This window comes from Erinaceus europaeus, chromosome 1 (assembly GCF_950295315.1).
Source record: "Erinaceus europaeus chromosome 1, mEriEur2.1, whole genome shotgun sequence".
Taxonomy (NCBI): Eukaryota; Metazoa; Chordata; class Mammalia; order Eulipotyphla; family Erinaceidae; genus Erinaceus; species Erinaceus europaeus.
In genome coordinates this window covers 148,973,950-148,997,066 of record NC_080162.1, presented here as the reverse complement: position 1 = coordinate 148,997,066, position 23,117 = coordinate 148,973,950, and the positions used below count along the sequence as shown (strand labels likewise).

Below are 23,117 nucleotides of genomic sequence, written 5' to 3'. Positions count from 1 at the left end.
TCTCCACTCCCCACCCCTTCCCTCCCTCCACTTTTCTTGCCTCTCCTCTTCTCTCTTTTTCTCCCTTTAATGTTAACAAGTAAACACACTTAAAGCCCCAGTGAGTGAATGAGCAAACAAGTGCACCAAGTGTCACACACATCCTTCTAGACAATGGTACAGTTTCTGGCATGTCTATACATCCTTCTCAATGGCCCACATTTCTCAGATGAAGAAACTGGCTTGGAGTCCCAGGAAAGTGAAGCAGCCAGGATGCCATCTCTACAGGACATAGGAGCTGTGCCAGTGGAGATGTCCCTCCCACACATTATGGGCAGTTGGGCCTCTCCCAAACACTCACTGGAGAAAAGGGTAAGAGTCTACCTGGGAGGGAGGGAAGAGGGGACTGGGCCAGGGGTTAACTCCAAGTTCATTTCTGCCCTTTTGCTCCTGTCTTGTTTTAGGTCAGACCACGGATCCCAGCAATGATGATCAAAGCTTGTGAGTAGATATAGAAGGGGCTAGGATGGGGGGCGGATTGGAGGCATCATATCCAGAACCAGACACAGATGAAAAGATCCTTGACCTGGGGTGCAGAGGGCAAGAGGACTGCTCGTTGTTTGTCTCCCATTATCTCCTAGACTTTCACCAGCGCTACTTTCTCCTGTGCCTTTGATGTGTGATGTCTTCTCTAGCTGGCCAACTATTTTACTTGCTTCTCAAACACGAGGCCTCGCTCTGTTCAGCTCTCCTGTTCTGCCTCAGGGCCTGTGATACATAATTTGCAAAGCTGGCTTCTACATCTCCTTCCCCACCACAGTGCATGCTCTTCTTTGCAATGTGGTTGCTGCACCTGCCATGAAGAGGCGGGATCTCGTTCCTCATCTCTTTGACTTAGACTTAGCTGTGATTTACTTTGGCCACTACACTACTATAGTCTACTCCTCAAGAAACCTTGCTGCTTTTGCTCCTGTCTTCTTATAATTCACAAGACTGCAGGCAAATCTGCCAGTTCTGAATGGCCCTCATGACTTGGACAGGTGCCACACTACCTGAGGCTTACTAGCTTGACTACAGTTAGCAACAAGACTCAGACTTATGAGTAAGGCCATCCTGGACTTTCCAACCCAGTGGAAACACCAGAAGGCTGTAACCACATTAACTCCCTGAGTGAGACTAGCACAAGAATCCCCTGGCTGAGCCTAGCCCTAAATGTTGACTCACAGTATTATGGGAGAAAAGTGTTGCTTTCAGCAGCTAAGTCTTGAATTGGTATATTACACAGGAAAGGATAGTGAGGGACAGAGAAGTTCCTGGCTTTGGTGGATTGAACTGTATACCCCAAAAAAGATATGCTTCGAAGTGCTAAACTCTATTTCCTGTGAATGTGACCTTTTTGGAAATAGTGTTTTGTCAATGTAGTCAAGTTAAGATGCAATTATACCAGATGGACCCTAAATCCATTGACTAATTAAAACAATTATTGTATTTATTTATTTATTGAATAGAGACAGCAAGAAATCCAGGGGGATAGAGTGGGAGAGAGAGAGAGAGAGAGAGAGAGAGAGAGAGAGAGAGAGAGAGGGAAGAGGGATACCTGCAGCCCTGCTTCACCATTTGCAAAGCTTTCCCCCTGCAGGTGGGAACTGGAGGCTTGAATCTGGGTCCTTGAGCATTGTGGCATGTGCACTCAACCAAGTGCACCACTACCCAATCCTTTAATTTCTTTATAACAGAAAGGAGAGGGAGCGTGTGACAGGAGCACAGAAGGCACATGGGAGAGGAGGTCACATAACAGTGGTGGCAAAGGTTAGGGTGATAGCACAGTAAACTGAGGCATGCCAAGGATTTCAGGGAGCCACCAGACATGAGGGTGAGGCTGGAAGAATTCTCCCTCACAGCCTTTGGAGGCAGCCTGGCCCTGCTGTCACCTTGATTTTCAGGAGAGCAAGAGAAGAGGTGTCTGTGGCAAGCCAACCAGTTTACAATAACTTGTTGCTGGTACTCCTGCAAAATTCCTGTTCTAGTTGCTCAGAGAGTGCTGGCTGATGGAATGGAGAGACTGAGAAGGAGAACAGCATGAAGCTTCTCTCCTTGCAGGCTGTGGTTCCACATGGCTGGCTCACCACAGCCAGAAACCCAACACCCACAGCTCTTCCAAGTCCACCAAGTACTGAGTACCTGCTATTTTTTTTCTTGTCCACAAAATGTCCTCCTCCTCGCCCTCCTCCGTCTTCTACTATAGATCTAGAGAGGCAGAGAGAGTGAAAGAGATGGTATAGATGCTTCCTTTAATATGGTGGGGGCCAGAGTCAAACCTGGGTCACACACATGGCAAAGCAACACACTATCCAAGTGAGCTATTTCTTAAACTTACAGCTGGGAGGTGGCACAGTGGGGCATTGGACACTCCCGAGCTCGAGCCCTAGCACTGCATGTGCCAGAGTGATGCTCTGGCTCTCTCAACTTCTCTCTTTCATGTTAGTAAATAAATAAATCTTTAAAAACATCAAAAATAATAAAAAATTAAAATTTTCTTGAGCTCCTAGTTTCCTTTGAAATGAAGACATAGTGTGTGTACACTTGTTCTACACATAAAAGTAGCTTATGGACATTTAAAAAAAAATTCTCTTTCTCCTTTTTTAAGATTTTTGTTTCTTTTTTAAAAATTTTTTATTATCTTTATTTACTTATTGGATAGAGATCATCAGAAATGGAGAGGGGAGAGACAGAAAGACACCTGCAGTCCTGCTTCACCACTCATGAAGCTTTCCCCCTGCAAGTGGGGACCGGGGGCTCGAATCTGGGTCCTTGGGCACTGTAACATGTGCGCTCAACCAGGTGCACCACCACCCAGCCCCTTCTATCTTTCTTTTTTTAAAACATTTATTTATTTATTCCCTTTTGTTGCCCTTGCTGTTTTTTTATTGTTGTAGTTACTATTTTTGTTGTTGTTGTTGGATAGAACAGAGAGAAATGGAGAGAGGAGGGGAAGACAGAGAGGGGGAGAGAAAGATAGACAGACACCTGCAGACCTGCTTCACCACTTATGAAGTGACTCCCCTGCAGGTGGGGAACCAGGGCCTCGAACCGGGATCCTTACACCAGTCCTTGAGATAGAGAAGCAGAGAGACAGAGAGACACCTATAGCACTGCTTTGCCATCTGCAGCTGGGGACTGGGGCTTGAACCCCGGTCCTTGAGAGTGACATGTAACATATATACTCAACCAGGTGCGCCACCACATGGCCCCTGTTTGCAAATTCTTCATCACTTTAGTTATTAAAATTTCCTTGTTTTGGGGAAGGTGGGGAAAAAATTTCTTTGTTTTTCAAAGCAAAAAGAAACCCCAAAACAAACAAAAAACCAAGGTCCTGCTCTATGTGCTGTTTTGTGCATTGGGTTTCTTACTCAGCAATCTGCCATGAACGTTTCCTAGGTCGATAGCAATACGCCTGTTTGTGCAGCACATGCTTATTCAACACACATTGCACATTGGGTATTTTGCAGACTGCCAGGATGCAGTGATGAAAGGACAGCACAGTCACCATCTCTGCCTTCCTGACATTCATAACGGGGAACCCAGGCATCCAGCCAATAATTGCACAAACAATCTTTTATTTTCTATTTTGAGACCATTTTATAGAAGAGCTGCAGAAACGAAGCTGAGTTCTCTTAGGCCCTTCACCCCACTTCCTTTGACATTAATAGCTCCCCTCACAAGATAACAATTCCCAAAACTAAAAAGTCAGCATTAGGGCAACACTACTCAGTGGACTTTATTCTCTTTTTCCCCATCTTTTGGACTTCATTGCTCTGGGATAACTCTTTCTTTCTTCCTTCCTTCCTTCCTTCTTCTTCTTTTTTTTTTCTTTGTTTCTTTGTCTCCAAGGTTATCACTGGGTCCCGGTGCCTGTACTACAAATCCAGTGCTCCTGTGACCATTTTTTTCTTTCTTTTCTTTTCTTTTTTTTTTTTTTTTTGGATAGCATAGAAAGAAATTGAGAGGGTAGGGAAGATAGAGAGGGAGAGAGAGAAAGACAGACACCTGCAGACCTGCTTCACGGCTTGTGAAGTGACCCTCCTCCTGGTGGGAAGCCAGGGGCTCAGGAACCAGGATCTTTACACTTTGTACTATGTGCACTTAACCACTGCCCGACACCCTAACTTTTTCAGATAGAAGGAGAGAGACAGAAGGAAAGGGGGAAAGACAACACAACACAGAAACTTTCTCCAGTGCAGTGGGGTCCAGGTTCACACTTCGGTCACATACATGGCAAAGCAGGTGCTCTATCCAGGTGATCTATTTTGCCAGCCCAGTACAGATTTTTTTTTTTCTCAGCTCTGGTTTATGGTGCAGGGGGTTGAACCTGGGACTTTGGAGCCTCAGGCATGACAGTCTTTCTGCATAACCATTATGCTATCTACCCCCAGCCAGGTACAGACTTTCTTTATTACTTGCATGAATTTTTCTGTCCCAGGATCTAATCTCTATTACAGTGGTTTATCATGTTTCTTAGATCTTCCATCTGTGACAGTTTCTTAGTCTTTCACTACCTTGAAACATTTATAGAATCCTGACCAGTTACTTGGGAGAGGATCACTAGATTTAGATTGTCTGGTGTCGTCAGATGATTAGACTGAGGCTGTCATTATCAGGAGTGTCAAAGAGGTGGCATGGCATGCCTCTTCAGTGTGTGGCATCAGGAGGTACCTGATGTCACTATGTCATAGAATTAGAGGTGGTGATTTTATTTATTTGTTTATTTATTTATTTGATAGAGACAGAAAGGAAAGCAAGAGACTGCAGCATAGAAGCTCCCTGCAGGGAGTCAGGCGGTAGTGCAGCAGGTTAAGTACAGGTGGCACAAAGTGCAATGACCAGCATAAAGATCCCAGTTCGAGCTCCGGCTCCCCACCTGCAGGGGAGTCGCTTCACAGGTGGTGAAGCTGGTCTGCAGGGGTCTATCTTTCTCTCCCCCTCTCTGTTTTCCCCTCCTCTCTCCATTTCTCTCTGTCCTATCCAACAATGACAACATCGAAACAACAACAACAACTACAACACAATAAAAAGGGCAACAAAAGTGAAAATAAATAAATATTAAAAAGTTAAAAACAAAACAGAAGCTTCCTGCATTGTAGTGGAGGCTAGGCTCAAACCTAGAACATACACACAGCAAAGCAGCATGCTATTCAAATGATCTATTTGGCTGGCCTGAGATGTTGATCTTAGTCTAGGAATTCTGCTGGGTCTCTCCATGCTGAAGTTACCATTCTCCCTTTCATCATTCACAACAATTTATGTGGGGGAGAATTTTTTAAAATGTATTTATTGATGAGAGAGAGAACAAGAGAGAGAGAACACCAGAGCATTACTGTGGCACATGCAATGCCAGAGATGGAACTCAGGACCTCCTGGGTCATGATGGGGGTGCTATATTGAGACTATACAAAGACCACATTTCTTTTTAAACTTCCACCTACAAAGCTTAATATCCAGAAGAATGTCACCTGCAGAGACCTGGTATTCCAATGGCCCTCTTATGTTTCCTCATTCTATCTACATTCAATGGAATTCTTTTGTCAGGGAGAGTGGCCATAAATACTTGTGTGTGTGTGTGTGTGTGTGTGTGAGAGAGAGAGAGAGAGAGAGAGATATCAGGGAAGAGTGTCACAAGGATGCAACTGAGAACATAAAACATAATGATCTTGGTCAGTTCAAAATGCTCAGGGAAGTCTTCCTGAAAGCGGTGATAATTAAACTAACTCTTGTTTGAGCTAAAGGAACTAGCAGAGCAAAAAGATTTGGTGTAGAGAGGAGAATGTTCTAGGTGCAGAAATCAGTGTGACCAAAGACATACACCGCAAAGTCAGCAGAGATTACACAAAGCCTCGTGACTGATGCTGGCCAATTTAGACCACTGCAGCACTGCTCCACTGCTCATGAAGCTTCTCTCTGCAGGTGAGGGCCTGGGGGGCTTGAACCCACATCCTTAATCATGGCAATGTGTGCTATCTACTGGGTCTACCACCACCCAGTAGCTGGGGTATTTTTTTAATTAATAATTTAATATTTATTTATAAGACTATAAGATAACAGGAGTACTATTCCACATCATTCCCACCAAAAGAGGTCTCTGTCCCTATTCCCTACATTGGAAACTTAAGTGATTCTCCCAAGGTCACAGATATGGGTTAAGTATTATTTCTATGATTATCTATCTTTTTGCTAATTTTTTTCTATGGTCCTATCTTCTCTTCCTTTCTATGTCACACCTATTACTACTTCCAGTTTTCTTTCTTTTTTCCACTTTTTTCCTCTTCTCTCTCCGGGTTTTGATGGAATTGGCATTCAGAGCCTTTTGGTTATATTCCCCTAACATTCTCCCCCTCTGGGAGTATGAACTAAAATTCTTATGGGATACAGAAGGTGAGGGTTCTGGCTTCTATAATTGCTTCTCCAATGGACATGGGTGTTGGCAAGTGGATCCATACCCCCAGATTGTGTCTATTTTTCCCTAGTGGGAAAGATAGGGCTCTGGAGAGGTGAGGTTTCAGGACACGTTGGTGAGGTCATTTGCCCAGGGAGTTCAGGATAGAATCATATTGGCATCTACAACTTGGTGTCTGGAAGGCAGTAAGATAGGAAGTAGGACAACATGTTTAATAAGCTGAAACAAGAAAGTAGGAATAGAGCAGGTGAGAATAGGGATTTTAGGGTGGTAAGAAACTAGGCAGTCTTTGTTAGTTATGTTCTTAGGGGCCCATGACTTTAGTAATTTTTGCTTGAGCTTGATAGTTAACAGGGAGATGGACTAAAAATATTGTTTGGGAAGATAGTGTCACAGTTGAGAATAGGACTAGAAAGCTGGACTAGGGTAGAGTAGCTCCAAAACTTAAAGAAAATATATAATACAATTAATTGCTTCCCACATCAAATAGGGTATTACTTACACTGGATCAACTGACAGGAACACTTACACAGTGGTAAAACCCAAAGTCCACAGGGCACACCCAGGCTCACTCTTGGCACTGCACATTCCACTGACACCACTCATGACACTTCCTTTGTTCAGGCACTCCCATGTGCTGATAGGGAGCTCAAACCTGGGTCCCCCCACCTCCCCCGCCCCCACACACATACATAGTAAGGTTTGCTCTTTCTTGGACAAGCAAACCCTCTGTCCTTTGGTTCCGTGCATGTCCCTATACTAACATCTAGAATCCAGGTGAGTAACCCTAGTTTCATGGGAGCTTTAGGAACCTGCTCACAAGTTGTATGAAGGCCAGACTTGTCGGTGGGAAGAGGCAAGCTGCCTCCTCTCTGCTCCCACAGTAAACAGAAGATACCCCCCACCACTGTAGACAAGACCCTCTGTCCATCATGTGTCACCCTGCCATGTCTCCTTAGCTGAAGGGGAGTAGCATGTAGAGGAATTGCACAAGCTTCCAAATCTACTGAATCTTGTCCTGCAAGTGGGGTATCCTTTTTGGTGGACCCAGAGGCCTTCATTTATTCTGTATCTGGGCTTTTCCTAACCTCACTGCCTCTATGGTTAACATGGACTATGCACAGTCAAGACATCTATTAAAAAGTAATGATGAGGGCCAGGTGGTGGCAAACCTGGTTGAGCTCAAGGACCCAGACTTGAGTTCCCAGTCCCAACCTCTAGGGGGAAAGCTTTGCGAGTGGTGAAGCAGTGCTGCAGGTGCCTCTCTGTCGCTCTGCCTCTCTAGCATTCCCTTCCCTCTCAGTTTCAGGCTATATCTATCTAAAAATAAATGATAATAATTAAATTTAAAAACAATGATCATGGGGGGATGGGCAGTAGCACAGCAAGTTAAGTGCACATGGCGCAAAGCGCAAGGATTGGCATAAAGATCCCGGTTCGAGCCCCTGCCTCCCCACCAGCAGGGCGGTCACTTCACAAGTGGTAAAGCAGGTCTGCAGGTGTCTATCTTTCTCTTTTCCTCTCTGTCTTCTCTCCTCTCTCGATTTCTCTCTGTCCTATCCAACAACATCATCATCAATGGCAGCAATAATAATAACAACAACAAGGGCAACAAAATGGGGGGAAATGGCCTCCAGGAGCAGTGGATTCTTAGTGCAGGCACCGAGCCTCAGCAATAACCCTGGAGGCAAAAAAATAAAATAATAAAATTTTAAAATTATGGTGGTCCAGAAGGTGGTGCAGTGGATAAAGCACTGGACTCTCAAGCATGAGGTCCTGAGTTTGATCCCTGGCAGCAAATGTACTAGAGTGATGTCTGGTTCCCTCTCTCTCTCCCGCTTCTACCTTTCTCACTGTAAATAAATAAAATCTTTAAAAAAATAATGATCACTATTTCTTTCTTTCTCTATCTCTCTCTCCTCTTTTATTCTTTTCTCCTTTCTCTCTTTCTGCTAAGCTCTGGCTTATGGTAGAGCTGGGGATTGAACCTAGGACCTCAGAGCCTTCGGCATGAAAGTCTTTTGCAGAACCATTATGCTGTCTCCCTAGCTCACTTGGTTGTTATTTTAACACAGTTCTTTGGAGGTTCAGGAACACCTATGTTATATAAATTTATTTTCTTTTTTAAAAATTTTATTTTATTTTTTTATGAGAAAGATAGGAGGAGAGAGAGAAAGAACCAGACATCACTCCAGTACATGTGCTGCTGGAGATTGAACTTGGGACCTCATGCCTGCACCACCTCCCAGACCACTATAAATTTATTTTCATTGACTTGTTAAGACTGACTGAGCACTCATTTACCTGGTGTTGCTGGGAGCTGGGAAGACGTAGCCCATAGCCACTGTCTTCCTGGGCTTATACTCTTGTTGGAATTCCTCAAGAGATGCTAGCAAAGTCAATCTGTATAAACAGGGTCAGCATGGCCACATGCGATGGATCCCAGGAATTAAAATTGGACGTCACATCAGAAACCAGTGTCATTCTCCATATGAATAGACTTGCTAAAATAGCCACAGGATCATTTCCCTAGTTCCAGAAAAGTATTCCATAGAATTCAATATAACACAAACTCAACAAACTAGGCATGAACCATAGCCAACTTCCTCAGGTTGATAGAAGGTAGCTGGGAAAACTCACACACCTGACTCATTAATGGTGAAAAAAAAAAGAAAGAAAGAAAGTAAAAAAGAAAGCAAGGTTGGTTGGGGTGCACCTAGCAGAGCACATGTGTTACTATATGCAAGGACTCAGGCTCAAGCGTCTACTCCCCACGTGCAGGTAGGAACCTCAGAAATAGTGGAGCAATACTGCTGGTGTCTCTTTTCTCTCTCCCTCTTTGTTTATGACTATTAAAAACTGAAAGAAAAAAAAAGAAAGAGAAAAATGTAATTGGGGGGGTCGGGTGGTAGCGCAGTGGGTTAAGCGCACATGGCACGAAGTGCAAGGACCAGCATAAGGATCCCGGTTCTAGCCCTGGCTCCCCACCTGCAGGGGAGTCGCTTCACAGGCAGTGAAGCAGGTCTGCAGCTGTCTATCTTTCTCTCCCCCTTCTGTCTTCTCCTCCTCTCTCCATTTCTCTCTATCCTATCCAACAACGACGACATCAATAACAACAACAATAACTGCAACAACAATAAACAACCAACAAGGGCAACAAAAGAGGAAATAAATAAATATTTTAAAAAAGAACTCTTTTAAAAAAAAAGAAAGAGGGAGCTGGGAGTTAGCGCAGCGGGTTAAGTGCAGGTAGTGCAAAGCGCAAGGACTGGCTTAAGGATCCTGGTTTGAGCCCCTGGCTCCCCACCTGCAGGGGAGTCACTTCACAGGTGGTGAAGCAGGTCTGTAGGTGTCTCTCTTTCTCTCCCCCTCTGTCTTCCCCTCCTCTCTCCATTTCTCTCTGTCCTATCCAACAACGACGACATCAACAACAACAACAACTACAACAATAAAACATTAAGGGCAACAAAAAGGAATAAATAAATATTGTAAAAAAATAAATAAAATAAAAAAGAAAGCAATTGGGCTTATACTCAGCTCATAATCACTATAATTAATAGCAATTACAGTTATGACAGTATTAAAAAAGAGTAGCCAACGAGTCAATTTAAGCAAAGTAGTGGAAGATACACACACCCAAAGTGCATTCTGGTTGGCACAGTGTAGTAGTGACATGAGCCCCGCCTGGCCCTGTCTTGGGGTGAAGCAGGTAGACCCGGTACAACCTTCCCGCTGCAGTGATCAGGGGGGTCAGCTCCTGTGTCACAGTTTTAGCATTGATGTGGAGATGGAGAAAGAATCTGAGTTTTTGAGCATCCCAGGAGGTGGTGCAATGGGCAAAGCGTTGGGCTTTAATATGTGAAGTCTTGAGTTTGATCCCTGACATCACAATTGCCAGAGACATGCTCTGGTTCTCTCCACTTCTCTCTTATTCATATCAATCAATAAATACAGCAAAAAATGAAAGAGGAAAAAAAAAGAATTTGCACTCTTGAGTCAGATAGACCTTGGCACATATCTAAATTCTGCTCTTATAAACAGGGGATCTAGAATAATTTATCCAGAATCTTCACCCCCCTACAAGCCCCCAATTTCCTTATATGCTAAATGGAAGCAATAATATCTAACTGGCTGAGCTGTTAGATATTATCCTATGAGATACTGTGAGGTGGAGAAGGGAAGAGACAACATGGTGCCTGGCACAGAGATCGAGCAACATTTACATTATGTGATGTGTCTCTTATCCTTAGCGGCAGTCCCTCCTAGGCCACTGCCCCTGGCCACCCCCACCCCTCTTGTGAGCAAGTGTACTTGCCCTTGACATGGGTTCCCAGTAGCTGCAGAGATCTAGCTGTGTGTGGGCTGCAATGGAAGACAGCACAATTCTACAACTGCTGGCCTAAGCCTCTGCCAGGTGACCTTCAGTCCCTGCACATAGGCCTGCCTTCCCATCGTGGTGAACTGCTTGTTGGGAATGCTCAAGGCCAAGGCCATATGCTCCAGCCTGGAGCCAGCACCTGGGAACTCTGACAGAGCTCAGCCCCACCTCAGCCATGCCCTCCTGCAGTAGGCCTGTTGGCAAGGGAGGGACCTCCTGCCTTCTCCTGGTCAGGCTGGTACAGGCTGGCTCAGCCCCATTCAAAGGCAGGGAGCACCACCTATATTTCTAGGAGAACATAATGTGTGTAGAGGTGGGTGTTAATCAAGTGTGTGTGTGTGTGTGTGTGTGTGTGTGTGTGTGTGTGTGTGTGTGTGTGTCTAAGTGTGATTGTGCAGGTGTGAAAGTGAGTTTAGCAGAGGAAAGATCCATGTCCCATGCCCAAGGTGCTACCCAACCTGGGTTCTGAGGCAGAAACACACCAGGATGGAGTCTTTCCTCATGGCTGAGACCCTGCACTTCTGTGGGGACAAGAATGGGGCACAGACCTCCTGCTGGGATAGAAGCACCTCTTCTGTTCTGAGAATTATTGTTGAATCACTTCAGTTTCATTGCTGGGGAAAGAGCTCATCTGGTAGAGTGTTGGACCTTCAGGCTTGAGGTACCTGGTTCAGTCTCCAGCACCACAACTACCTTACTGGTGCTCTGGCTTCTCTTTCTTTCTCCCCATCTCATGTGAAACTATCTCCCTCACATGTAAAAAGAAGAAAAAAAAAAGAAAGAAAAGGAAAGAGAATAAAAGAGTCTGGAGCAATGGATAAAGCATTGGATTTTGGGAGCGTGGCAGTAGTGCACCTAGTTGCAGGGAGCTAGGAAACTTCATAAGTGGTGAAACAGTGCTATGGTCTCTCTTTTTCTCTCCCTTTCTAACTCTCTCTCCCCTCTCAATGTCTGTCAGTGTCTATGAGAAAAAAAATTATATTCTCAAGCATGAGGTCTTGAATTCTATTCCCAGTTTTGTATATACCAGGGTGATGCTATAATTCCCTGTCTCTCTCCTTCTCTCTTTCATATATAAATAAAGGGAACTATTTTTAAAAATATTTTATTTATTTATTTATTTATTTTCCTTTTTTGTTGCCCTTGTTTTTATCATTGTTGTGGTTATTATTATTATTATTGTTATTGATGTTGTTGTTGCTGGATAGGACAGAGAGAAATGAAGAAAGGAAGGAAAGACAGAGAGGGGGAAAGATAGACACCAGCAGACCTGCTTCACTGCTTGTGAAGAGAACCCCATGCAGGTGGGGAGCTGGGGGCTTGAACCAGGATCCTTACATCAAGTTTCGCACCGTGTGTGCTTAACCCTCCACACTACAGCCCGACCCCCAAGAGAACTCTTAAAAAGATCTATTTATGGGAATCGGGCGGTAGCACAGCGGGTTAAATGTATGTGGCGCAAAGTGTAAGGACCGGCATAAGGGTCCCGGTTTGAGCCCCCGGTTCCCCACCTGCAGGGGAGACACTTCACAAGCGGTGAAGCAGATCTGCAGGTGTCTCTCTTTCTTTCCCCCTCTCTGTCTTCCCCTCCTCTCTCCATTTCTCTCTGTCCAATCCAACAACAACAATAACAACTACAACAATAAAACAACAAGGACAACAAACAGGAATATGTAAGTATTTTTAAAAGATCTATTTATTTATTAAGGGAGAACTAAAGCATCATGCTGGTACATGTAATGTCAGATATCAAGCTCAAAGCTCCATGCCCGAAATCCAGTCTTAATCTACTACACCACTTTCAGCATATGTATATATATCATCATTTTAAAGAGCAAATTTTGGTAGGGGAGATAGCATAATGTTATGTGAAAAGATTATCATGCCTGAGACTCCAAGGTCCTAGGCTCAGCCCCCCATACCACCATTAACCAGAGCTGATCAGTGCTCTGGTAAAAAAAAAAAAAAAAAATTTCCCCCTTGGGGGAAGCCCTACCACAACCCTTCTTGCATCTGAGCTCCCCATTGCAGGGATTTGCCTGCTTCTTAAATCATGTCTAGCATGTTGTAGGCCACTCATGGGTCTCTGATGGACAAGTAGAGATGGAAGAAGGGCTCTGAAATGGTGAGCCATCATCACTGGATACAAGGTGGGAAGGAGAGAGGGCAGCAGTTGCTCTGGGTCACCTGTTCACTTTCAGCTGGGAGCACAATGCTTGCTCTCCATCTGAAGGCCTGTGACTGTTCTTGGGACTCATTTAGTACAAAGTTCACTGGGAGCTGCTATCCAGATCCAAGATGGCCACTTCCACCTCCTGCCCCAGTCTGTTCCCAGAGAGCACCCAGGGCTGGCTAGCCAGGCAGGGCCAGGCAGTTGCAGCTCCCTCAAGGGTGGAGGGGTGCTGCTTCCACCTGCTGTTCCCACGGTTGGGGCTGACTGGGGCCCACGTGGAGGCAACGCCTGGGCCTGCCTCATGGGACAACCATCTGGCTGAGCCAGTTCTGGAGTCACACACCCACAGCTTCTGTTCAGCCACTTCCCTCCACCCTGCCTCAAGCCCTGGGGTACAGCTTCTCCTTCTCTAACCTGACACACTCCATTCTCCTACAACCTCCTTTACCCTTCTCCAACTTGGGTGGCAGTGGGGAGGGGGCACTAGAAGACTACTGTCCAGACAGTGGAAATAACATCTGGATACAGTATTTAGTTATGATGAGAGGGAGAGAGAAAGAGAGAGAGAGAGAGGTCAGAGCACTGCTCAGTTCTGGCATAAGGTGGTACCAGGGATTGGATATGGAACCTCTGGGGCCTCAGGCATGCAATTTCTTTTATTTATTTATTCCCTTTTGTTGCTCTTGTTGTTTTATTGTTGTAGTTACTATTGTTGTCATCGTTGTTGGATAGGACAGAGAGAAATGGAGAGAGGAGGGGAAGACAGAGAGGGGGAGAGAAAGAGAGACAACTGCAGACCTGCTTCACTGCTTGTGAAGTGACTCCCCTGCAGGTGGGGAGCTGGGGCCTGGAACCAGGATCTTTATGCCGGTCCTTGTGCTTCGCACCACATGCGCTTAACCCACTACGCTACCGCCTGACTCCCAAGGCATGCAATTTCTTTTTTTCTTTTTAATATTTGCTTATTTATTCCTTTTTGTTGCCCTTGTTGTTTTTATTGTTGTGTTTATTATTGTTGTTGTTATGATGTCGTTGTTGTTGGATAGGACAGAGAGAAATGGAGAGAGAGGGGAAGACAGAGAGGGGGAGAGAAAGATAGACACCTGCAGACTTGCTTCACTGCCTGTGAAGCGACTCTCCTGCAGGTGGGGAGCTGGGGCTTGAACCGGGACCCTTATGCCAGTCTGTGTGTTTTGTGCCATCTGCGCTTAACCTGCTGCGCTACCGCCCAACTCCCCCAAGGCATGCAATTTCTTTTCTTTCTTTCTTTCTTTCTTTTTTTTTTTAAGGCATGCAATTTCTAAGAGGCTGAGCTATCTCCTTGGTCCTAACGTTATAGCTGAGTTTATCTGTTTCTTCTTATATGCTATTTCTCTCTCTTTCATCCTTTTTTTCCTAAAGTTGTCACTGCTCCAGGCTGACTTTGTCAGATAGCAAGAGAGAGGAGAAGGGCAAGGAAGATAGCACTATGATCTGTATAAACGTCCATGCCTGAGGGCTCAGAGGTGTCAGGCTCAATCCCTGGCATCACCATAAGCCAGAGCTGAACAATGCTCTGGCCTCTCTTTTTCTCTCTGTATTTCTTTTTTTTTTTTTTTAATTTTTTTATATTTATTTATTTTCCCTTTTGTTGCCCTTGTTTTCATTGTTGTCACAGTTATTATTGTTGTTGTTATTGATGTCGTTGTTTTTGGATAGGACAGAGAGAAATGGAGAGAGGAGGGGAAGACAAAGAGGGGGAGAGATAGACACCTGCAGACCTGCTTCACTGCCTGTGAAGCGACTCCCCTGCAGGTGGGGAGCCGGGGGCTCAAACCAGGATCCTTTTGCTGGTCCTTGTGCTTTGTGCCATGTGCGCTTAACCTGCTGCGCTATAGCCCGACTCTCTCTCTATATTTCTTATTAAAACAAATTATATGTACACATGTACTTACCACTTTTTCCACCAGGGTTATTGCTGGGGCTTGATGTCTGTACAACTCCACCATTCCCAGTAGCCACTTTTCCTTTTTCTTTCTTTTTAATAGAGGTGAGAGATAGAGCACTGCCTTCAGCACTGCCCCAAAGTTGGTGAAATTTCCCCTCTGCAGGTGGGGGCTAGGGACTTGAACTGGAGCTTTTGGGCATGGTAACATGTGTGATTTTCCAGGTGTGTCAACACCTGGCACCCAACAAAATATATATTTTAATGGACAAGAGATAGAGAGCAGAAGAGACACCCCAGTGCCTTACTACTCCTATGTGGTGTGCAGGGGCTCAAACCAGGGTGGTGACTTGAACTATCTTACCAACCCCCTTACCCTATCCATGCTGAACTTTGTGTCTGCTAACAAGGACTCTGTTTGTCTGGGAGTCCCCAGTTCTCACCTTCAAGGAAGAAGCTTCATGAGCTGTGAAGCAGTGTTCTCTTTTGTCTCCCTCTTTATTTCCCCCTTCCTCTCAATTTCTCTCTGTCTCTATCCAATTAATTAATTAATATCCTTTTTTTTTTCCCCACCTGTGAGTCTCCCTGCCTCTCAGTTGCCCTGTCTGGGTAGCATAAAGTGGGCTGGGGAGTGAGGTGCTGCCCAGAGGAAGCACGGTCAGACTGGCTTCTGCTGCTGGATGAGTTTTGAGTTAGCAGGCCAGGCCAGGAGAGGAGAAGAGAGATGAGGAAGGCTTTCCAGTGAACAAACCGTAGGTGCAGAGGCTGAGAGGCAAGAAGCTACAGCTCTAGTCTCCCTGACTGGGTGTTCATGAAGGTGGTGAACACCAGAGCTAGGGAAAGAGCAGGACCAGTCCTTCTTCCTCTTCTCCTTCCCCTTCCCCTTCCTTTTCCCCTTCCCCTCTTCCTCATTCTCCTCCTCCCCCTCCCCTCCTCCTCCTTCTTCTTCTCTTTCCCTCTCCTTTTCCCTCTCCCTCTCCTCCTTCACCTTCCTTTTTCTTCTCCTCTTCCTCCTTCTTTCCCCTCTTCCTCTTCCTCTATCCTTTTAAAGAGAGAGAGATAAACTACAACACCCAAGCTTCCTTCAGTGTAGTAAGGGCCAGGCTCAAACTTGAGTTGCACACAGCCAAGGCAGCACACTATCCAAATAAACTTTTTATCTGTGGGGCCAGTTCTTGTCAAGGATTCTCCTGTACCCTACACTTGAGATGCCCTGCATTTAGCTGAGAATGCGGCATTTGGATCGACTGGATGGCCAGCACATAAAGGTGTTTGGGTGCCTAGTTGCCTCATGTATCCCTGTTCTGTTCATGCCTGCTGTGGTATCCAGGCATAGTGCAGGCTCTCTCTGAATCTCTGTAGCTCAAATCAATGTGTGAACGAATGAAGAGGTGACCCCATCACTTACAGAAGAAGCAGAAGGTAGTAAAGAGAAGTCTTCAGTAGAGAGATAGAGAACCCAGACCTTGGAGAAAAGGTAACTTCATTAATTGATTATATATCCAGAGTACTATTCAACTCTGTTTTATGGTGGTGCTGGGGACAGAATCTGGGACTCTGTCTCAGGCATGTGAGTCTTTTTGCAAAACCATTATGCTATCTCCCCAGCCCTGATTAACTGCTTTTTTAAAAAAAATTTTATTATATTTATTTATTTTCCCTTTTGTTGCCCTTGTTGTTTTTTATTGTTGTTGTAGTTATTATTGTTGTTATTGACGTTGTCATTGTTGGATAGGACAGAGAGAAATGGAGAGAGGAAGGGAAGACAGAGGGGGAGAGAAAGAGAGACACCTGCAGACCTGCTTCACCGCTTGTGAAGTGACTCCCCTGCAGGTGGGGGCTGGAGCTCAAACTGGGATCTTTTGGTCGCTGCGCTTTGCGCCACCTGTACTTAACCTGCTGCGCTACCACCTAATTAATTGCTTTGAAGTACACTTTTCAGCTCTGGCTTATGGCAGTTCTGAGGACTAAACCTAGGACCTCAGTGTCTCAAGTATGAAAGCCTTTTGCATAACCATTGTGCTGCCTCCATAATTTTATTTATTTATTTTAGATTTATCTTATTCATTGCATGGTGGGGGTGTGGAGAGTTTCTCCCATGAATGCAGAGGGCAGATATAAGAGAGATGAGGCAGAGTGCCGCTCAGTGTATTCAGATAGAACCAGGAACCTCAGGTGTAGAATCTGGGGCTCTGTCAGCCAACTCTCTTTGTTCTCACAGAGGCAGACCACCGTGTCTTCAGGAGAGTCTTGTGCAGTCACTGGGCAGTGGAGATTCTTGCTGACGCAACATGCAGACAGCATTTCTATAGGGCTGCCGAGGGCCCGGGCAGGGCTTTTTGGAGTTGGGAAAGCAAATGGCACTGATGCAAGAGGCAAAGCTGCCCAGGGAACTGTCCACACAGTTGCACAACCGCATCTGGAATGTGGCTCTGGACAGGAGCCTTTGGCGCTTATCTGAGGATGGCAAGTTTTTGACATTTGACCAGCTCCTGATCAAAAGTTAACAGGCCCTCAGTGCAGAGAAGGCTGTGTCCCTGCTATCATTGAGTGTCAGGGCTTTCCAGGACACCTAGAGAATGGGACATTGGCTGTACCCCAACTCTGGCTGGGGGTGACAGCATGGTGCAAGCTTGCCGGGTTGTGAGCCTGCTTCCTTGCTGTGAGTGCTCTGTCCCTGGGGAGTGGAGGGGGATAGCATGGGCAGTGAGGGGCAGTCACTTCCCCTGCCGCTGGTGGAGGGCACTTCAGTCTTCCTGATCTCCAGTGGTAAGTTCTGAAAGGAACAAGGCAAGTCCCTCTGTTGCTCCTGGGGTGTCCCATGTCCAGATGCAGGGAATGTGGTGTTAATGGAGTCTGTCCCTCTGGTTCTGACTTGATGGCGCCTTTCAAGACTCCAGACCAAATTTTCTATTTCCTTCCTTCCTTCTTGCTTTCCTTCCTACCTTTCTTTCTTCTTTCCTTACCCCACCTCCTTTCCTCTCCCTCCTTTCCTTTCTTTTTGTTACCACCAGGGCTTCACCTCTCCCAGTCAACTTTTTCCAGATAGAGTCAGATTGGTTCACCATATAGAGCACATACTTTACTGTGTTCAAGGACCTGGGTTTGAGCCCCTGGCCACTGCATGGAGACACCCTGCAAAGTTAGTGATGTAGTGCCCTGGTACCTCTCTTTTTCTCTGTACCCCCATTTCTTGCCCTCTCTGCTTTTCATCCTCTATCTGGAAAAAAAATGCCCACCAGGAGCGATGGAATCATAGTCACAAAGGTCCAGCAAGAAAGAGCATGTAAAAGAGAAAAGAGAGAGACAGGAGAGACACCGTGGCACCAAAGCTTCCTCCATTGTGGTGGAGGTTGGGCTCAAACCTGAGTGTGTGCATGGCAGTGCAGGTGAGCTCTCCAGGCAAACTAGCTTGCAGACCCAGTGCATTATTTTTCCTAGAGTATCCTTGGCTGCAGGAGGACCTGGCGCAGATAGTAGGTGCTGGGGAGGGCAGTGGGTCAGGGCTGGCCTCCTCCTTCTTATAATTCAGGACTGGATCTCCACTCTTCCTCCCTGGGAGCAGGGTATGGAGGGTTCTAGTTCAGAGTAGCCAGGGCAGGCTGGCTGGAGATCTTGGCCAGTTCGAGGAAGGAGACTATAAGCTACAGATCTAGGTCTAAGTGGTGGCCACGGAGATAGCTCAATTGGTAGACTACGGGAGTCTTATTCCTAAGGCTCCTGGTTCAAGCCCCATCATTACATACAGAAGAGTGGTACTCTGATCTCTCTCTCTCCCTCTCTCTCTCAACTTTCTATAAGATGTGAGATAAATAAATCTTAAAAAAAAAAGTAGGGGCCAGGTGGTGGTGCATCAGGTTAAGTGCACACATTACAGTGCACAAGGACCCAGATTCAAGTCCCTGGTCTCACCTGCAGGGGGAAAGCTTCATGAGTGGTGAAGCAGGCCTACAGATATCTCTCTCCCTTTCTATTTCCCCTTCCCCTTCCCAATTTCTCTATATCTCTATCCAATAATGAATAAATAAAATAAAAAAAATAAAAGTGTTACTCTGGGAAATGTAACTAGCAAATGTGAGAAGACCAAATCCAATAACATTTCTTGCCGCGCTAGCTTCGCGGGCGGGAGAGAGACGACCAGGGACTCATGGCTGAGTGGGACGCAGTTCAGTTTTTATTCATGTGGAACACAGTGCAGTCTAAGCTATCTCTAATCACAATCTTGCCCTTATCTATCCTGAGGTGGAAGAGTCAGGTCCAAAGAGGATGTACGTAGGATAGGGGGCAGGGAGAAGGAAAAAGCACAAACCAGTGAGGATTAAACCAATGTCCCGGAGGCAGGGGGTGCTTAGTTAACAGTGGTTATGTAAATAGAACACAGTGTCAAGCAGGGGGGATCAAACCAATGAAACAGAAGGGGTCTTAGAAGCAGAATTTAGAAGCATACCAACAATTTCTGATTATGTCCATATGACCTGTTGGTTGGATCCTTGGTAAAGACCCATGACTGACCACTGGCTTACAATAGATGCTGTGATATAAGAGATATAAGACCCAGCAGTTGAGATAAACACCTTCAAAGAATGCACTTGATGGTATGTAATTATCTCTCTCTCTTTTTTTTAAATGGAGTCTTTTTTTATATATTTATTTATTTTCCCTTTTGTTGCCCTTGTTTTTTAACATTGTTGTGATTATTAATGTCATTGTTGTTGGATAGGACAGAGAGAAATGGAGAGAGGAGGGGAAGACAGAGAGGGGGAGAGAAATAAAGACACCTGCAGACCTGCTTCACCGCTTGTGAAGCTACTCCCCTGCAGATGGGGAGCCAGGGGTTCGAACCGGGATCCTTAAGCCAGCCCTTGAGCTTCATGCCATGTGTGCTTAACCCACTGTGCCTGACTCCCCTCTAATTATCTTTTTTATTTTTATTTTTTTATTGTTGTAGTTGTTGTTGTTATTGATGTCATCGTTGTTGGATAGGACAGAGAGAAATGGAGAGAGGAGGGGAAGACAGAGGGGGAGAGAAAGACAGACACCTGCAGACCTGCTTCACCGCCTGTGAAGCGACTCCCCTGCAGGTGGGGAGCTGGGGGCTCGAACTGGGATCCTTATGCCGGCCCTTGTGCTTGGCGCCACCTGCACTTAACCCAGTGTGCTACCGCCTGGCTCCCTAATTATCTCTTTTTTAAAAACATTTTTTTTTTTAATTTACTAATGAGGGACAGAGAATGAAGCTGAGCATCACTCTGGCACATATGATGCCAGGAGCTGAACTCAAGACCTCATGCATGGGAATCAACACTTTATTCACTGCTCCACCTCTTGAACTGTTCAATTATCTCTCAATAATAATTTTTCCCTGTTGTCTCCATGTTTCATTACTCTAGGCTCACTTTTCCAAATAGAAAGAGACAGAGGCAGAGAGAGGGGAAAACACCACAGCACTGAAGCTTGTTTCAATGTATTGGGGACTGGGCTGCAACCTGGGTTGTGTGCATGGTAAAAAAAATAATAATAAGTGCACTATCTAGGTGAGCTATTGTTCTGTCTCTCTCTTTTTATTTTTTATTATTTATTTAATTTATTTATTTACTAGCTAGAGACAGAAATTGAGAGGGGAGGGAGGAAGACAGAGAGGGAGAGAGACAGAAAGACACCTGCGGGAGTCGGGCGATAGCACAGTGGGTTAAGTGCAGGTGATGCAAAGCACAAGGATCCCAGTTCGAGTCCCCGGCTCCCCACCTACAGGGGAGTCGCTTCACAGGTGGTGAAGCAAGTCTGCAGGCAAGTCTGCAGGTGTCTTATCTTTCTCTCCCCTTCTTTGTTTTCCCCTCCTCTCACCATTTCTCCTAACAACGACATCAATAACAACAACTATAACAACAATAATAAACAACAAGGGCAACAAAAGGGAAAAATAAATATAAAATTTTAAAAAAATAAAAAAAGACACCTGCAGCACTGCTTCACCACTTGTGAAGCTTTCCCCCTTCAGGTGGGGACCAGGGGCTTGAACCTTCGTCCTTGCGCACTGTAACATGAGCACTTAACCAGGTACACTACCACCTGGCCCCCCATCTTTCTCTCTCTCTATTTACTTACTATTGGATAGAGACAGAGAAATTGAGAGGGGAGGGAAAGAGACAGAGATACCTGTAGCCCTGCTTCACCACTTGTAAAGCTTTCCTCCTACAAGTGGGAAGCAGGGGCTTGAACTTTGTCCTTGTGCACTGTAATGTGTGTGCTTAGCCAGATGTGCCACTGCCTGACCTTCCCACCAAAGCCCCCCCCCCCATTTTTTAAGGATATCAGGAACTCATTTGGTAGGTGAATATATATATATATATATATATATAATTAAAACTGAGTTCTGGCTTATGGTGATGTTGGGAATTGAACCTGGTACCTCAGAGCCTCAGGCATGAAAGTCTTTTGCATCATCATATGCTTTCTCCCCAGGCCTGGTGGACAACTTGTGTGCTTCACTTGGGGGTACACCCAGGCAGATAGTATAACGGTTCTGCAAAAGACTTCCATGCCTGAGGCTCTAAGGTCAAAGGTTCAATCCCCAATGCCACCATAAGCCAGAGCTGAGTTAAACAAATAAAGGCGTGGTTTGGTCAGCCTCCTGAGTCCCAGCCACAGCAAGAACTGTCTAGGTACCGCTAACCTCACCACTCACCTGTCCCTGACCTAATGTAAAAGACAAGATGGTAGCATCACAAATGAGCTCCTTTTCCAGCTCATTTTCATTTTCAAATGAGCATCCTTTTCCAGACAGTGAGGTGGCTTCAGTCCTTTCTGGGTGACTGAACCCCCATTTGCTTTTCTCCCAGCCCTTTGAGTCTGACACATGCTGGAGTGTGGGAAGAGCTAATGATTCGGGAAGTGTGAGACAGGCTGATCTCCTTCTGTGTAAGTGTGGGGCTCCTGAGTCACACACCGCCCCCAGTCCTATCAATGTTGACACAGGGTGGGGGCAGGGCAGGCAGAACAACCAGGCTGTTCTGAACAACCAGGGCACTTGACTTCTAAAGGGTCCAGTGGAGAAGCAGGCAGATAGTGAAACGGTTCTGCAAAAGACTTCCATGACTGAGGCTCTAAGGTCACAGGTTCAATCCCCAATATCACCATAAGCCAGAGCTGAGTACAAAAAAATCAGAATACTTGAGGGAGCAAAGACTGGAACGCCCATAACAGGTGTTTTTACATGCCGGTAAACACTCCTCTAGCTAAAATCTCCCTTCCTTCTCTCTTTCTTCTTTTTTTTTCTCTTTTTTCCTTTTCTCTCTTTTCATTCATTCATTCTTTTCTTTCTTTTAAGGTTTTATTTATTAACACAAGATGGAGGCATGTCTAGACAGACGGAAAGAGAGACTAGAGCATCACTCTGAGTATGGGATACCAGGGGTTGAACTCAGTACCTCATACCTTCAGCATTATACTCACAGCTGAACTTACTTACTCACTTCCTCCCAGCCCCTCTAGCTGACTTTCTACCCTTTTCCAGAGAAATTGCTCCTCAGAGCTTCTACTGGGGACCGTGTCACTAGTTAGTTAAGACAACAGCCAGAAGATTCTGTGCCTCAACTTTCCTTCTGTGACAACTGCTCCCTCTTCCCTCTCAATTTATGTCTCTATCCAAAATAAATAAATCTAAAAATAAATAAATAAAAGGAATGGATTAATGCCAACTCATCACCACCTCTGCAGAATCTCTTATCTATTTATTTTTTATTTCTATTTTTTTGAATTGTTGCCAAGGTTATTGCTGGTGCTTCGTGAATCTATAAAGTGGTGAATCTACCACTTCTGGTGGCCATTCCCTCCTTGTTTTTATTAGATAGGTCAGAAAGAAAGTGTGTGGTGAAAGAAAGGTGGGTGGTAGCATAGCGGGTTAAGCACACATGGCACCAAGCGTAAGGACTGGAGTAAGGATCCCAGTTCAAGCCTCTGGCTCCCCACCTGCAGGGGTCTGTCTCTCCCCCTCTCTGTCTCCCCCCCCCTCCCCCCCTCTCCATTTCTCTCTGTCCTATCCAACAATGATGACATCAATAACAACAATAACTACAACAAAATAAAACATCAAGGGCAACAAAGGGGGGGGGGAAGCAAATTTTTAAAAAATTAAGAAAGTAAGAATGAAGAGATAGAGGGAGAGAAAGAGATACCTGCAAACCTCCTTCATCATTCACGAAGCAGATCTCTT

General features: G+C 45.4%; 1 long non-coding RNA gene across 1 annotated transcript; it reads left to right on the top strand.

Annotated features, from left to right (window-relative positions):
- Window positions 1-226: 226 nt before the first annotated feature.
- Window positions 227-22,606, top strand: LOC132542032 (uncharacterized). Its single transcript, XR_009553163.1, has 3 exons — window positions 227-351; window positions 444-480; window positions 22,419-22,606. It is a non-coding gene; the product is annotated as an uncharacterized LOC132542032 (long non-coding RNA).
- The last annotated feature ends 511 nt before the right edge of the window (window positions 22,607-23,117 follow it).